This window comes from Lynx canadensis, chromosome C1 (genome assembly GCF_007474595.2).
Source record: "Lynx canadensis isolate LIC74 chromosome C1, mLynCan4.pri.v2, whole genome shotgun sequence".
Lineage (NCBI taxonomy): Eukaryota > Metazoa > Chordata > Mammalia > Carnivora > Felidae > Lynx > Lynx canadensis.
The window spans coordinates 153,532,513-153,547,678 of NC_044310.1; the positions used below are offsets into that span (position 1 = coordinate 153,532,513).

The 15,166-nt window shown below is 35.7% G+C and overlaps 1 protein-coding gene across 11 annotated transcripts in view; it reads right to left on the reverse strand.

The window, feature by feature from the left end:
* COBLL1 (cordon-bleu WH2 repeat protein like 1) overlaps nucleotides 1-15,166 on the reverse strand; it is a 169,823-nt gene that overhangs the window by 133,737 nt on the left and 20,920 nt on the right. Inside the window, exon 1 of one of the 11 annotated variants that reach the window (XM_030324552.2) lies at nucleotides 3,955-4,070. The exons of the other annotated variants lie outside the window; for them this stretch is intronic. The gene's annotated coding sequence lies outside the window, so the exon portion shown is untranslated. Of the gene's footprint in view, nucleotides 1-3,954; nucleotides 4,071-15,166 lie in introns of those variants that run through there. 11 annotated transcript variants of the gene reach the window in all.

Below are 15,166 nucleotides of genomic sequence, written 5' to 3' on the forward strand. Positions count from 1 at the left end.
ACTATGTTATCCTCAAAAAATACCAATACATTAAGGAGCTCAAATATTCTCATTCTTGTCTAAAACGGTATTTTGTTGACTTAGAGGATAAATTCTATCATTTCAATTTGATATAAATAAAATTTACACTTAACGAATTTTAAGAAAAGAATTAGCCTTCAGCAAGAATCTATTCCCACATTTCTGTAGAAACCATGATGTTGAAAGATACTTGCTGTTTATTTTACTATTCTGGTAGGTATGTTACATAAATTCACATAAGCCATTTTGCTTTAAATAGCCAATTACAAAGGAAATAAATGTTCATTATTAAATAACAAATCTGATGATGAATTATTTCTACATTGTGTACTAAATTTTCCCTAGACAGCAAAATCCTGGTCTCTGAAGAGGTCAGGTTGGAGGCCCCTATTCCTCCTCTGCAAGATCAGGAGATTAATATAAAAATCATTTCATGGTCTAAAATTCTACAGATAGTTACCTAAGCTAAATGTAAGATCAAAATAATAGAATTGGTCTTTCAAAAACTAATAGACACATCTCACAGTATTAAGAAATCCAAAGAGGACATTTATCCCCTAAGTAACTGACTTTATCATAATAAATTTCAGATTTGTTTTTTCTCTGAAGAACATAAATAGTGACAAAACAAACCTGCAACTCTTTCATTCAGAGATCTGTTACTTACAATTTCAGACAGAAATGTATTGATGTACCTATAATTGGAAACAGCATACTCCTGGACTGGTACATAATTGAATTTCAATGCTATGAACAAATACCATTTTTTAATTATCTGAATAAATTATCCAGTTACACACTATCATCCTCGTTTCCATTAAATATATCACAACTTATTACTTTTGAAAAACTCAGCATCTTCTAGTAGAGTTTCTGTGATCATAGTATATAATCTTTCAAACATAAGTACCTTTGCACACTCCAGCTCAAAATTTTGTACAACAAATATATTTGTACAATAGTCACATCATATAACTAGAATTATATATTTAAAGTCACTTAATTCTAGAAATATTCACTTACATCCTCCAATAAACCTTTTTAACAAAAAGTCTTTAAATTAAATGCCAAACAGTTCATTAAAAATCATCTATCTCGTTTTAGTTTGAGATGTTCAGAAAATTGTACTTATCTCAGAAAAAAGGAGAATATCAAATTTATATGATTAGATATATTTTAAAAGAAATATAAGCATAAGAAAAAATATTTTTATAGAATCTATATCATCTTATGTTTATTTTCATTAGAAAATCCTGTATCTTTGGATGCTTGCCAATGTAATATTTTCTAGTATGAGATATACTCCAGAAATTCAAAATTTTTCTTCGGAGATTTGAAAAGTGGATTTCAGGTGGTATGTTTTAAACATATATATCTAGAGGCACCTGGGTGGCTTACTCTGGAGTTCAGCTCAGGTCATGATCCCAGGGCTGTGAGATCAAGCCCCACATTGGTCTCCGTGCTGAGCATGGAGCCTGCTTAAGATTTTCTCTCTTTCTCTCTGCTCCTCCCCTCTGGCAAGTCCACACATGCTCTAAAATAAATAAAGTAAAAAAAAATGAAAATATTATGTCTGGGGGTGCCTGCCTGGGTGGCTCAGTCGGTTAAACGTCTAACTCTGGACTTCAGCTCAGGTCATGATCTCACAGTTTGTGAGGTCAAGACTCGCATCAGACTCTGCAGACAGCATGGATCCTGCTTGGGATTCTCTCTCTCCCCCTCTCTCTGACCCTCCCCTGCTGGCATTCCCTCTCTCTCTCAAAATAAATAAACTTTAAAACTAAATAAATAAAAGTAAAAGTATATGTCATATTTCCAGAGCAAATATTTATCAGGAAATTTCGGTTTATAAAAAACTTCATTTATGGGGCACCCAGGGGCTCAGTTGGTTAAGCATCCAACTCTTGATTTTGGCTCAGGTCATAATCTCTGGGTCAAGATTGAGCCCCACGTCCAGCTCTGTACTGAGCATGGACCCTGCTTAAGATTCTAGATCTCCCTCTCTAAAAAGTAAAAAAAATTTAAAAAGCTTCATTTATAAAAATCCAAGTTATTAGAAAATAATCTAATAGCAATTATATAATGAAGAATGTGCCATAAAAGAGTTAAATGATACATCAGTGCAACTGAATATAGATATTAAACTTCTAATGAAGATTAAAAACATGTAATGAAGATTGTAGCAATACAGAAGTATTTACAATCGTCCCAAATTAAAATTCAGGAGCTAAAAAAAAAAAATGTAATATTTGTTTATTTTGGGGGAGGAGCAGAGAGAGAGGGGGACAGAAGATGCAAACTGGCTCTAAGCTGACAGCAGAGAGCCTAAAGCAGGGCTCAAACTCACAAATGGCAAGATCATCACCTGAGCCAAAGTCAGACGCTTAAGCAACTGAACCACCCTGGTGCCCCTCAGGAGCTAAAATTTTTGAACAGCAAAGGAAACACCCTAAAGTCAAAATAGTTGAATTTTTTGGATGATAACATTAAATTGTTTATTATTATTTATGCCATGAGTAGATTTTTAAAATTTATAATTCTTCAAATGACCAAAGCTCAAGATTCTTAGTGTTGAGTTTTATTCCATTCTCTCAAGGGAATTCAGATATCAGAAATCTAGCTCACAATGGAAGCTTTAAAAAACAAAAACAAAAAAACCAAAGCCAAAACAAAACAAAAACACCCCAAATAAAAAGTGTTTAAAAAGAAATACAAAGATAAACAAATACATGAAAAGCATGTACCAATTAAGTAAATTATAAAAGCATTCAATATCATACATTGTTTATACTTCTACAAGTATAAAAATTAGATCGTAAAGATATACACCATTAAGTGATATTGGTCACTTCTAGAGGTGAATAGAATAGAAAGGGTGGTTAAAGATGACTTTCTCTAATATTTTATTTCCTAACAAAAGATGATAAAATGATATAAGAATGTTAAATGATTTCTGTAGAAATTTGAGTGTGTTTTATAACTTTTGAAATTTATCTGTTAGCTTTGCAAAACAAAATACAAAGAGTGAAACAACATAAAATCCTTTAAACATTTGGGCAGTATTATGCTAAAAGTCATCTCCTAAATTAGGTAGCTGTCATGACTTGCAGAAGGAACTACCATGTACATTTTATGTCAATACTCAAACTCATGTTGGACTTTTCTGTCACAGCACAAATTTAACGTTAGTCTTTTCTGTCAGGACACTTATCATTACATGTGCAGGCACCACAGAATTTCAGGAGACAGAGAAGCTTAAAAGTCTCAAGAGTTATACACTGTATATTCTGGGGCAAGAAATTTAATTTCATACAAAGGAGGAAAGTAAGGAGAAAAGAAAATATTTTTTCAATACTAAAAAAGCAACATGTCAAAATTTTTAGGCAAGTACTCATTTAATCATTGGAACAATCCTCTGAAGTAGGTATCATAATCATCCCATTTCTTAGATGGAAAAATGAGATAAGGGAACATAAATAACTTCCAGAGCCACAAGTTTGTAAGCAAAAACCAGAATGCAAGCTACCTGTCTGTCTGACCATTGAGTCATAATTTTACTACCACACCAGCCTCCTGTGAGATCAGAACATCTCCCCCAGGAGTCAAAATAGTTCAATTTTTTGGATAATAACATTAAATTGTTTATTGTTATTTATGCCATGAATAGATTTTTAAAATTTATAATTCTCCAAATGACCAAAGCTCAAGATTCTTAGTGTTGAATTGTATGAAAACAACTTCAAGCTAGTAGACAAAAACTGTGTCTGGGCCCAGTTTTGTTCCCAAAGAGTTCTAGGACCTTAAACTGATACCTGTATACCTCAATCTCCCCATGTATAAAAATGTGCAGTGGTGGACATGATACCATATTTATCAATTCTAATCCACATATTTGTCACCTTTTCAACAATACAAAATCTAGTTATGTCTTACACTCAATGGCATCTTAAAATTGCTGTTGTCCAGGTGACAGTCCTGATGCAGGCATGCCCAGATGTGGTCCCAGGTGTCTCCATTGTCATCAACTCCAGGGAATTATGGGTATCAATGCTGCTACTCATGCGGGTACTGCCAATCAAGGAAAACAACAGAAGGCAAAGAAAATGCCAAATCTCTCGGAGAAGATGAAGATATTTGAAAGCAACAAACAGTTGACGGGACCAATAACTTCATGCATCCACCAAGACTAACACTAAGGCTTCAATCATCTATTAGTCAGAAAGTTTCTATGGATGTTCAACAGAAGCTGCTTAACTCCCAGTGGCATATTACTCATTCAGTTAAGGAAAAATTAAAATCTAGAGTTAGTCAAATAAGAAAATGGTAGCCTAAACTTGTATAATGGACACAATCAACTTGAAAGAAAATCCTAGCAGCAATAGAACATATTTCTAGAAATGCTATTATCATTTTCCATACTCTTGACTACAGGGACAAGATTGAATAAGTCACTGACAACTGTGAGTTCAAATTCTCATCCAGAGTCTGAACAAGAAGTTTAAGGGGAAAAAAAATTATTTTGTTTATATGTTCTTTTTTATGATTGTATAAGAATGATTTAGGGAAAAGTGTCAAATCAATTAAAAACCCCTTTCAATTTCATTAAATGAAATTTAAAAACTAAGTGGCAATGGCATTGTTCTATATCTCAATTTTGTTGTTGGTTGTGAGGGTGTGTTATGACTCATAACTTGCAGAACTTTGTCAAAGCTTGTAGAATTAACATTAAACTACGTAAATTTTATCATAAATTATAGCCTGAAAATTTTTAAGAACACTGTATCAGTTTATTTGGAAGTTTTTTTTTTAACAGTACATAAAATAATGGTGAGTCGAAAATTTGATGGCATCTTGGATCCAATGAAATACAAGATATCTAAAAACTGACTCTGGTAGGGGGCTAAAATCCATCACGTGTGACCAGTGTTCTTTATTGGGTTAGACTTTCCATATTCAAATGTGAATACATGCACCAGTTAATTTTCTGATCTCCATGACCACTGATTTTTAAAAGGTATTCTGACTAAGGTGCCTGGGTGGCTTATGTGTCCAACTCTTGAATTCAGCTCAGGTCATGATCTCACAGTTTGTGAGATAGAGCCTGGCATTGGGTTCTGTGTTGACAATGTGGAGCCTGCTTGGGATTCTCTCTCATCCTCTCTCTCTGCCCCTCCTCTCCCCAAATGCATGCTCTCTCACTCAAAATAAATAAACTTAAAAGAAATAAATAAAAGGTATTCTGGCTTTGAGAAAAAAAAATCAAAGTTACATTTAAAAATATCCCTATCTAAAAAACATTAAGGATGGAATCAACAAGAGAGAAGTTTAGAAAATGGCACACCCAAAAAGTACATCCAGGTTTCTGTCATCAAGTTAAGACTAAATAAATCAAGAACCTGAACAACATTCTACAAAAGTTCAAGGAAAAAAATGTTTTCATTTATATTCCCCAAGTCAAATTCTAAATGGATCTACTCACAACTATTAATCTAAATTTGTAACTCTCTGTGGTAGCATTTTTGTCAGACATCACAACTAGCTAGAGGTATTTTGAGACTTATTTTCACCAACATCCAGTACCACAAAGAACAAAACAATTTTAATTTTTAACATTCATATAAGGAACTAGACCAGTCACGAACACTTGAATACATTTCAATTGTGAATGTCTAAGAGACAAAATTTAAATCATATATGTGTGTGTGTATATATATATATATAGGATTTTTTTTTCATATCACTATTCTGTAAAAACATTTTAATTGATTCAGTATTTAAAGTGACTCAACCAGCCTACCGTGCGCTAGGCATTGATGATCTATATATGGAATTGGTAAGGCATACACAGTCCCTGTCTTCCTCACTTTTTATAATCCACTTTAGTTCACATCTATTATTTACTTGTATTCTAGAATAAAATATTAAAGATAAATTTTATTTACACAGAAAAGAAATCTTCACGAAAATGTATTTTTGTAAAGCTAGAGAAGCAAGGGTAGACTGACTAGTGGTTAATGAATATGAAAGGGTCCACGCTCTGCTCCCACCACCTTCCAAATCTCTAACTTTGGTAAGATCTCACCTTTCTCTGCCTGAATTTCTCCAGTTGTAAAACAAGCATCTTAGCACCCATCTCCAAGTTGCCACAAAAATAAAATACATCTCGAGCTCTTGGTGCAATGCTAGGCTTTTAGTAAACACATACTAATTGTTAGCTGGTTTTTATATTAAAAAGTAGGGCCATGATTTATTTTAATACAGAATGGATTTTATGAAAAGAAAATTATTGTTTAAGTCTTATTATGTGGTTACAACCCGTTGTATACACAGAAATGGTCTTTTTTGTATTTTATGCAAATTTTTATATAATTTGTTTAAATTAGGGCTTGATTATTCACCTCAAACATTTCACAATTGGTTCCTTTAAATAATATCTTTCAGGACATAAGACCAAACATTTTAAAATACTGACTTTTAGGGGCACTTGGCTGGCTCAGTCAGTAGAACATGGGGCTGTTGATCTCAGGGTTCTAAGTTCAAGCCCTACATAGGGTGTAGAGATTACTTAAGAATAAAATACTTTCAAAAAAAGTGACATATACTTCTAATTATGATTTATATAAGTATTGTCAAATGGATTGATGCATGTAGAAATGAATATATTATACATCTTCACTGTAGTTAGTTGCTACTTTAAACGTAGTTTTTCAGCACAGCTAAACAGAACAAGACCCTAATGAAAATCCACAGTCGTATGACATCTTTATTTAATCAACAACAAAGATTTCAGAGTCATTCATTTACTTTAACCACTGGATAAACAACCATGTACCTTCAAAAGACCGCATGGGGATAACCAAATGTTACGAAATTATAAAGTTAAACTAGGCATTCAAGAAGCTTATCAGTGAAGAAATACTTTATCTAGAATCATGGTTTGTTTAATTTAGCTAAAGAAATAAAAACAACATTATTCTTATTATGTAACTGACTCCCATCACCCAAATGGAACATCAAGGGTGTTGATTATTTCCCTTTGTCTGACTGCAGTATTGGTAGCCCTTTCAAGCATCAGCAAGTAATAAAAAGTCAAGCTAATGATTAAATGAAAGCATCTCCATCCTTGTTAAAATAAGAAATGGACAACAAAGTAGCAAACTAAACACAGGACTTCCAATTTCAAGTTCAGTGTTTACACTCCAACATCACAACTGATGCTATTTGTCTGCTGGAACTCCTCAAGTTGTTTACAAGAAAATTGTTAGTGGTCAAGCTGAAAAACTCACGACCTTATTTATAGGATTACACAATTGTTTTGAGTCATATTATGGAAAAGTAAAAGAGGAAAGTGAATGGGAACTAAAATTCTGGAGCCCTACTACCATGTGCTTTCAAAACCATGCAAAATGTATTTTGATCCCCATTTTATTAGCAAGAGAGCGGAGACTCTGAGAGGGTAAGTAACTTGCCAAAGGTTACCCAACAAGGAAACAGCACATCTTTGATTCAGACCCAAGTCTATGTGACAAAGTCAGTACAGGCAGACAGTGTGCTATTTTTTAAGATGCTTTGGAAAATGAATCTCTAAACAACATCTTTCACATGGTACATACTAAAATCACATACATTTTCAATGGATGGATTACAGTAGCAAGGTACCAAAAATAATCTTGGAGAAGTTGCTTCATCTCTCATTCTCTCAGGTTTTGCTTTCTGTATCTGATAAGGATGAAAATAGCACTATTTCTCACATAAAGTTGTCATAAAGACAAAATGCTCTAATATTTAACATACTTAGCATACAATTCAGCATCTAACAAGAACCTAATGAATACAAGTCAATTTTTGTATTATTCTTTTTGTCATACATAAAATAGTCTTTAGTCTCTGCCTGGTCATCAGTTGAGAAGTCTCTGAAGAAGTCATTGGGTCTGTCTTATCCTTTGTCCTAATAGTCTGGAATATAGTAAGTGCTCAATGAATACTCATTGAAATAAATCATCTAATAATTTTCCATTCACCTTTATCTCAATGTATAAGTACTGATAGACAAAGAATAAGGCATCCCTTTTACTGATCTTTCTTTTTCCCACAATAATGCCTTGAATCAAAAGTTCTCCAAGGACAAAAGATCCTTCATAGGAAGACCTACTTGGTTAAAGAGAAACAGGTGAGGACAAGGGATCCAGAACTTCCATTATGTGGGGGTGGGGGGGTTGGGGGGGGGTGGACCTATGCAGACATGCATGCAAAATATACTTCAATTCATATACCTCAATTTCTTCTCCAGTTGAAAGTAAATCCCTCTCCTCCAACTCTAGAAAAATGTATAAATTCTCACTGTTCTTGGAATTCTACCACTCTTAAATAGTCTCTCTTTATTACCAGTCTGTCATACATCAAGAAAGAAAATGCCAAAATTATTTCTTTGTGCTTGTCCATTGCTGACTGTACATTACATACATTTCTTAAAGTCTATATTTACATTTTTAACTCCTTCCTCTTATTTATAATTCAATTTGATAGATTAACTTACCTTGTGGACATCTTAAACATCTACAAGCTGATAAGCACTCGTTTGGAGAAAGGCACACACTGAAATCACTTTTTCTACTATGAGCTGATCTTGAAGCTGAACTTGATTTGATCTCTGTAGCACAAGGTGGGGTCAGAAATGCATACTTGCCAATGTTCATGTAAAGCAGAAGAGTATAGTGATGAAGAATGGGAATCAGGCAGACCTCACATGCAAACCTGGTTCTATCCCTTAATTAATCTCAGTTAAGAAAACTGTATGAGCCTCAGTGTTTCCTCCTGTATAAAGACTTAAAATATGAACCCCATGGTGTTGTTGGGAGGATTAAGTGAGTTAGTGCATGAGAAAGTGCTACCATAGCATATGGCATTAATAATACCAATAAATGATAACAACTATGATCTATTTCCAAGAGATTTTTATAATGTTTTTATTGTTTGTTTTTTAATGTTTATTTTTGAGAGAGAGTGAGTGCAAGAGGGGTAGGGACAAGGAGAGAGGGGGACAGAGGATCCAAAGCAGGCTCTGCACTGACAGCAGAGAGATCAATGCGGGGCTCAAACTCATGAACCGTGAGATCATGACCTGAGCCAAAGTCGACACTTAATTGACTGAGCCGCCCAGGCCCCCCAATTTTCAAACAAAACCTTACAACTACCCTAGTTAAATGTCCATGGGGAGTGTTCCTTCCCAAAGCATTCCTCTTCACACAGCCCTAAGAATTCACCCAGATTTCTCCATCATACATATATAAGAGGAAGAGAAGGAAAAGAAAGGGCTAACATAAATAGGCAATTATTTAAAAAACAATTTCCTCCACTGCACTCCTCTATGCATAAACTAAAGTTTCTTAGACCACCAAAACCCTAACATGGACAAAACAATTGTTAAAAACCCATTATACAGGACAAAATAAACAAATGCTATTGTAGATAAAAAGATGCAATAAAGAAGCAAATGCTACTGTGGATAAAAAGATGAATAAATCTTGCTCTTTTTTTATTATTATTTTTTATTTAAAAAAATTTTTTTAACATTTATTTATTTTTGAGACAGATAGAGACAGAGCATGAGCAGGTGAGGGTCAGAGAGAGAGGGAGACACAGAATCCGAAATAGGCTCCAGGCTCTGAGCTGTCAGCCCAGAGCCCGATGCGGGGCTCGAACTCACGGGCCGCGAGATCATGACCTGAGCCGAAGTTGGACGCCCAACCAACTGAGCCACCCAGGCGCCCCAATAAATCTTGCTCTTAAGAAGCTTACAACTTAAGGGCGCCTAGGTGACTCAGTCGGTTAAGCATCTGACTCTTGATTTCAGCTCAGGTCATGATCTCGTGGTTCGTGAGATGGAGCCCTGAGTCAGGTTCTGCACTGACAGCACAGAGCCTGCTTGGGATTCTGTCTCTCCCTCTCTCTCTGCCCCTCTCAAGTTCAGTTCTCTCTCTCTCTCTTTCTCTCTCTCAAAATAGACAAACATTTAAAGAAAAAAAAAAGCTTACAACTTAGGAAAACAAGCTTATAAAAAAATGTAAATAGAAGACAGGCTTAGAAGAATACTTGCTCTGACAGACTTACACTGCCATGAAAGCAAAAGGGAAGAAGAAATAAATCTGGCTTGAGGATCTGTGGTAAAGCTTCAAGGAAAAGGTAGACTTTGGAATTGGGCCTTGAAAAATGCATGGATTCCTCTGGGCAAGGAGTTGGGCCAGTAGAATTCCACACTGAAGAAACTCTAAACAAAAACAAAGAGGCTGTAACTCCTCAGTACACGGAAGAGCCACAGTCTGTTCCCAAGTCTGAAAAGACTTAGTGGAAAGAGACCGTGGGAGATGAGGCCAGGAAGGAAAGTTAGGATGAGGCATCCACACATTCCCAATGCCTACTGCAGAGTCTGGCCTTTACTATAGAGGCAAAAAGACCTTTATGGAGAGAGTATGGGAGCTTGACAGGAACTGACTTGTGGTTTGAAAATATCCCTGCAGTATTTTAAAACTTATAATATAAAAAGTAGGAGCAATAAGGGGCCAAATACCCCAGGCCTAAACTAGAACATCAAGAAATGGAAATAAAAATGAACACTATATTGCAAGAGCCCCAAGGACTTAGCAATTTATAATCCTTATATTATACACATATATTTCTTCTACTCAGTGTAAAAGTTAATAGCAAGCAGAGTGGAGATGGAATAAAAAGGGCTGACTAGCATGTGTGGCCCAAAATCAAAATAACCCTCTCGAATTTGCTAAGTATAGGTTGAATACTGGTTATAAGGGGGATCTTTATTATAGTAAAGAGATACAATTTGGTAGACGAAACACAATAGCCAAGGTCTCAAGGCAGTTGTGGTATGTGTAGAAGTCAGGCTGAGGATATGGTCAATGTTTCAGAGGGGTTGAGGGGGATGACTCTCTAATTCATAGCAGGCTCACAGCTGGTTACTGAGGCCACAGAAATCCAGGCCCCAAAAGGGAAAAAAAAACAAAAAAACAAAAAAAAAACCCTAGCAAGGGAGTCAGGACCCAGCTAAATCGCCTGAATTCCAAGGGAGGGCTCCAGCGAGGCATAGGAAACAGCCATGGGCTCACTGGGGAAGACTGGATCTATGGGTGCGGAGAGTACCCTTAAGGATGGAGTTTCAAGTAACAATTCCAGGCCACCCCCACTGGCAGGAGAGGCTTTGTCTAGATTAACCAATTTTTGAACCCACAGTTTGAAAGTCTTGAATACTGAGAAAAGGCTGAGTAAAACCCAAACTAAAACTGTGTTAGATGAACATGAACTTGTATCACAAACGTTTTCTGAATTCCTCGTCTAAATTCCTTATCTGATGTGAATGTAATGGCAACGGTTATTTAAAAAAAAAAAAAAAAAAAGACCTAGTACCAACCAAGATAAAATACTTTTATCCAAAAGCAAGACAAAGTAGTAAACAAAAGGCTCTCAGTCCACCGTAATCTTAAGAAAACTTGTACAATTGGGCCCAGTTTTACCTGTAGCCTCACCTGTCCCCACCCAGCGCATAAGCTCTAGTCACACTGGACTATTTCCCATTCTCTAATACTCAGGGTATTCTGGTGTGTTTATGCCTCCATTTACAATACACATCTTCCTCATTTGGCTTGGCAATGGACATTCATCCTTCAAGTCACCTATACTTCAAGCAGAACTAATCACTGAGTAAGTTCTTACAGCATTTTCTACATACCTTTCTTGGGATAGCATCTAATTGTCCTTCATGATCAGCTCGAGTTCCCTCTCCAAAGAAGCCTTGGGGCTCTAGCAGACATTTATGTTGGCCTTTATTCCCAGCCTTGCCATAAACTGTATCACATCACTTGGTTATTTCTGCCCCCCAGTTATGAATAGCTTATGAGCCATAGCTAAATCTTATTCACCATTTTATAGCCTCTAGTTAGCCCACATTCTGGCATAAACTTATCAATATGTTGAGTAAATTAACATTTTTCTGGGGCACCTGGGTGGTGAAGTCCATTGAGTGTCTGGCTCTTGATTTTAGCTCAGGTCACGATCACAGAATAATGAGATTGAGACCTGCGACCAGCTCTCTGCTGAGCATGGAGCCTGCTTAAGTCAGTCTCTCTCTCTCTCTGTCTCTCCTCTCTCTCCTCTCTCTTCCCCCTCCCCTCTATTCCTCTCCCCCCACTCACACTCTCTCACAAAAATAAAAATTAAGAACACAAAAAACATTTTTAAAAAATTAACATTTTTCCAGTTTCCCAATAACTGAATAAGGTTCTGTGTGTTTACTTTTGCTTATTAATTGTTATCATTTGAATGAAGATATTAATCCTTATTTTACTTCCATATTCTACTTATCCTTCCCTCAATTTCTTAGAAATTTGCTATAATAGATATTTTAAAACTAGAAAAATATGTCAGACTTTTATTTTATTCAATGTAACAGTGGGGCCATAACAATTTAATACCACACATTGCTAAAATGAAATTCAGGGATTTGAAGAACAGTAGTGTATTATGGCTGCCCACTTAAAATATGCCAGCCTTGAACAAGACAGAGTGTTTATCTTCACCATCCCAGACCAGGCACTTTATTGCCCTTCTTGGCATCACCTGTTATCTAGAACCCATCAAAACCAGGAATACCCCTTACATTCCAGACTTCCCCTCCATTCTCCTAGACACTACCACCACTATCTAATACATTGTACACTACTATAGCCTTTGCTTATTAGAAAGCAATCTGGTAACAATAATAGTATTCAATCATCATCTATACCTTTTGCTTATGATACAGATAATTCTCATAATGGCCCATATTACAGATGAGGATATCTAGACTTAAATATACAAGTAACTTACTCCAAATTACACTGGAATAAAGGGCTAAAGTGAGATTTTAGATTATAGGAGTCCAAAGCTATGCTCTCTCCACTACTCCAGCGGTTCTCAACCTTTCCCATGCATCAGAATCACTTGGAGGGGTTATTAAAACAGACTGCTGGGCTCCACCCTCCCACTTTCTGATTAAGCAGGTCGGGGACCACACTTTGAAAACAACTTACACTATATCACAATGACAAAGTAAATTACTTAATTGAAGACATATAGTTAATTCAGTAGATTTTCTCTTGACAGAGGGCACCTATGAAAGCATACCCTCCTAAAGGCAAAATCCTGTGTTCTTTGACAGAGAAGTGAGACATCAGGAGAAAATAGTGCTCAGGACAGGTTCCTGAATGAGAAAATTCAATAAGGTAGTTACAATACCAACTCCCTACAAATTTATATGGAAACTGAATGTAAGTAATCAATTCCCATCTCCAATTCTGACTTCAATGTGGAAAAACAAATGCCTGAGAGCAGCCAGAATTCCTAAAAGAACATTGGCCATTATGACTTACCCTTCCAGACCATTAAAACATATTACAGAGACACTGCAAATAAAACATTTTGGATAGAAAAGCAGAAAAATCAATGGAGCTAAAGGGAAAGCCCACTAACACATGAATAAAAATAAATTTAATATATAAAGGTGCCATTTCAAATCAGTAGGGAAAAGATCGACTGTTCAATAGATAATGTTGGGGCAATTTTTTTTTATTTTAATTTAGACTATCTCATACCACAAAAGAACTTAAAGTTTGTTTCTGTCAAATATTTAAACTTTCATAAATTTTAGATAAGGGGATATTTTAAAGACTTCTAATGTACATCCATTTTATTCTAAGCAAGGCAAAGGAAATACATGGTACAGCCTCTAATATAAAACTAGAATGACAAAAATGCTTCCACAAACAAAGCTACATGATAAAATAATAAAACTGGGGGAATAGTTAGAACATAAGACACAAAAGGTCAATAGGTTTTATATATTGAGTGTAAAATACATATTAAGAGCTTTTACAAAATAAGATAAAAATAGAAACATGAGGGGCGCCTGGGTGGCTCAGTCGGTTAAGCGTCCGACTTCGGCTCGGGTCACGATCTCATGGTCCGTGAGTTGGAGCCCCCCATTGGGCTCTGGGCTGATGGCTCAGAGCCTGGAGCCTGCTTCCGATTCTGTGTCTCCCTCTCTCTCTGCCCCTCCTCCGTTCATGCTCTGTCTCTCTCTGTCTCAAAAATAAATAAAAACGTTAAAAAAAATTTAAAAAAAAAATAGAAACATGAGTATGAAGTGAATGTAAGAGAAAAGCAAATGAAAACTAAACATTTTAAGTTTCTCAAACTCAATAATGATCTAAGAAATGCAAAGATACTCATAATCATTTTCCCTTATTAGACTGGAAACCATCAAGGCTTGACAATGAAGAAAGTGATTTTTTTTAATCAAACTGGAAAAACTGGAAAAATGCAATGAATACTCAACAAGGTCAGGAAACGTGCCAAAGTGTCAAACACAAAGTGCATTTTAAGTAGAGAAGGAAACAATTGTTCAGATACTTGATATGTTTCTATTATGTATAATCCTGAGGACAGGTTTTCACTGACTCTCATTTAAAGTGTGTCCTTGACTTTAAAAGATGGAAGATTTTGAAAGGTTCTTGTTTGGTTATTTCAGGGGAGGTGGTGGACTGGGGGTGGGGGTAGGAACTGCTAGTTTGGCCCTTAGATTTTTTTTTTTTAACTACATGAACTCCTTCCCTATTCAGAGCAGTCTAGTGCAAAGAACAAGATACTGTTATTTTCATAAAATATACAAGTTCTGTCTGGGAACTCAATGATGCTTGAAAAATCTTTAAAATTGTCTACGTATCTGAAATCACAAAACAGTAATGCGTGACAAGTGTTCATATCGTTCACATAGCAGCCAGTCTCAATAAGAATGCTTACATTAGAAAATACACACCACTTCAAAATGTAAATGTACGACAGTGGGCTACCCTCTTCTGTGATCACAAATTCCTTCTCTATGACCTTGAGGCTTCTCACCAATTTTCAATAGTTTATGACCAGCGGTAACCTAATTAGAATACCTTAGTGAGGAAAAATGCAGCTGTTTGCTTCTTTATGACCAAAGTAATAATATGCCTTTCTTCGGAAATGGCACTAACAATTTTTAATTGAGTGAGTATCCAAGTGGAAATGAATCTGGCATGACATGAATATGGTACCAAAAAGCTCAATAAGA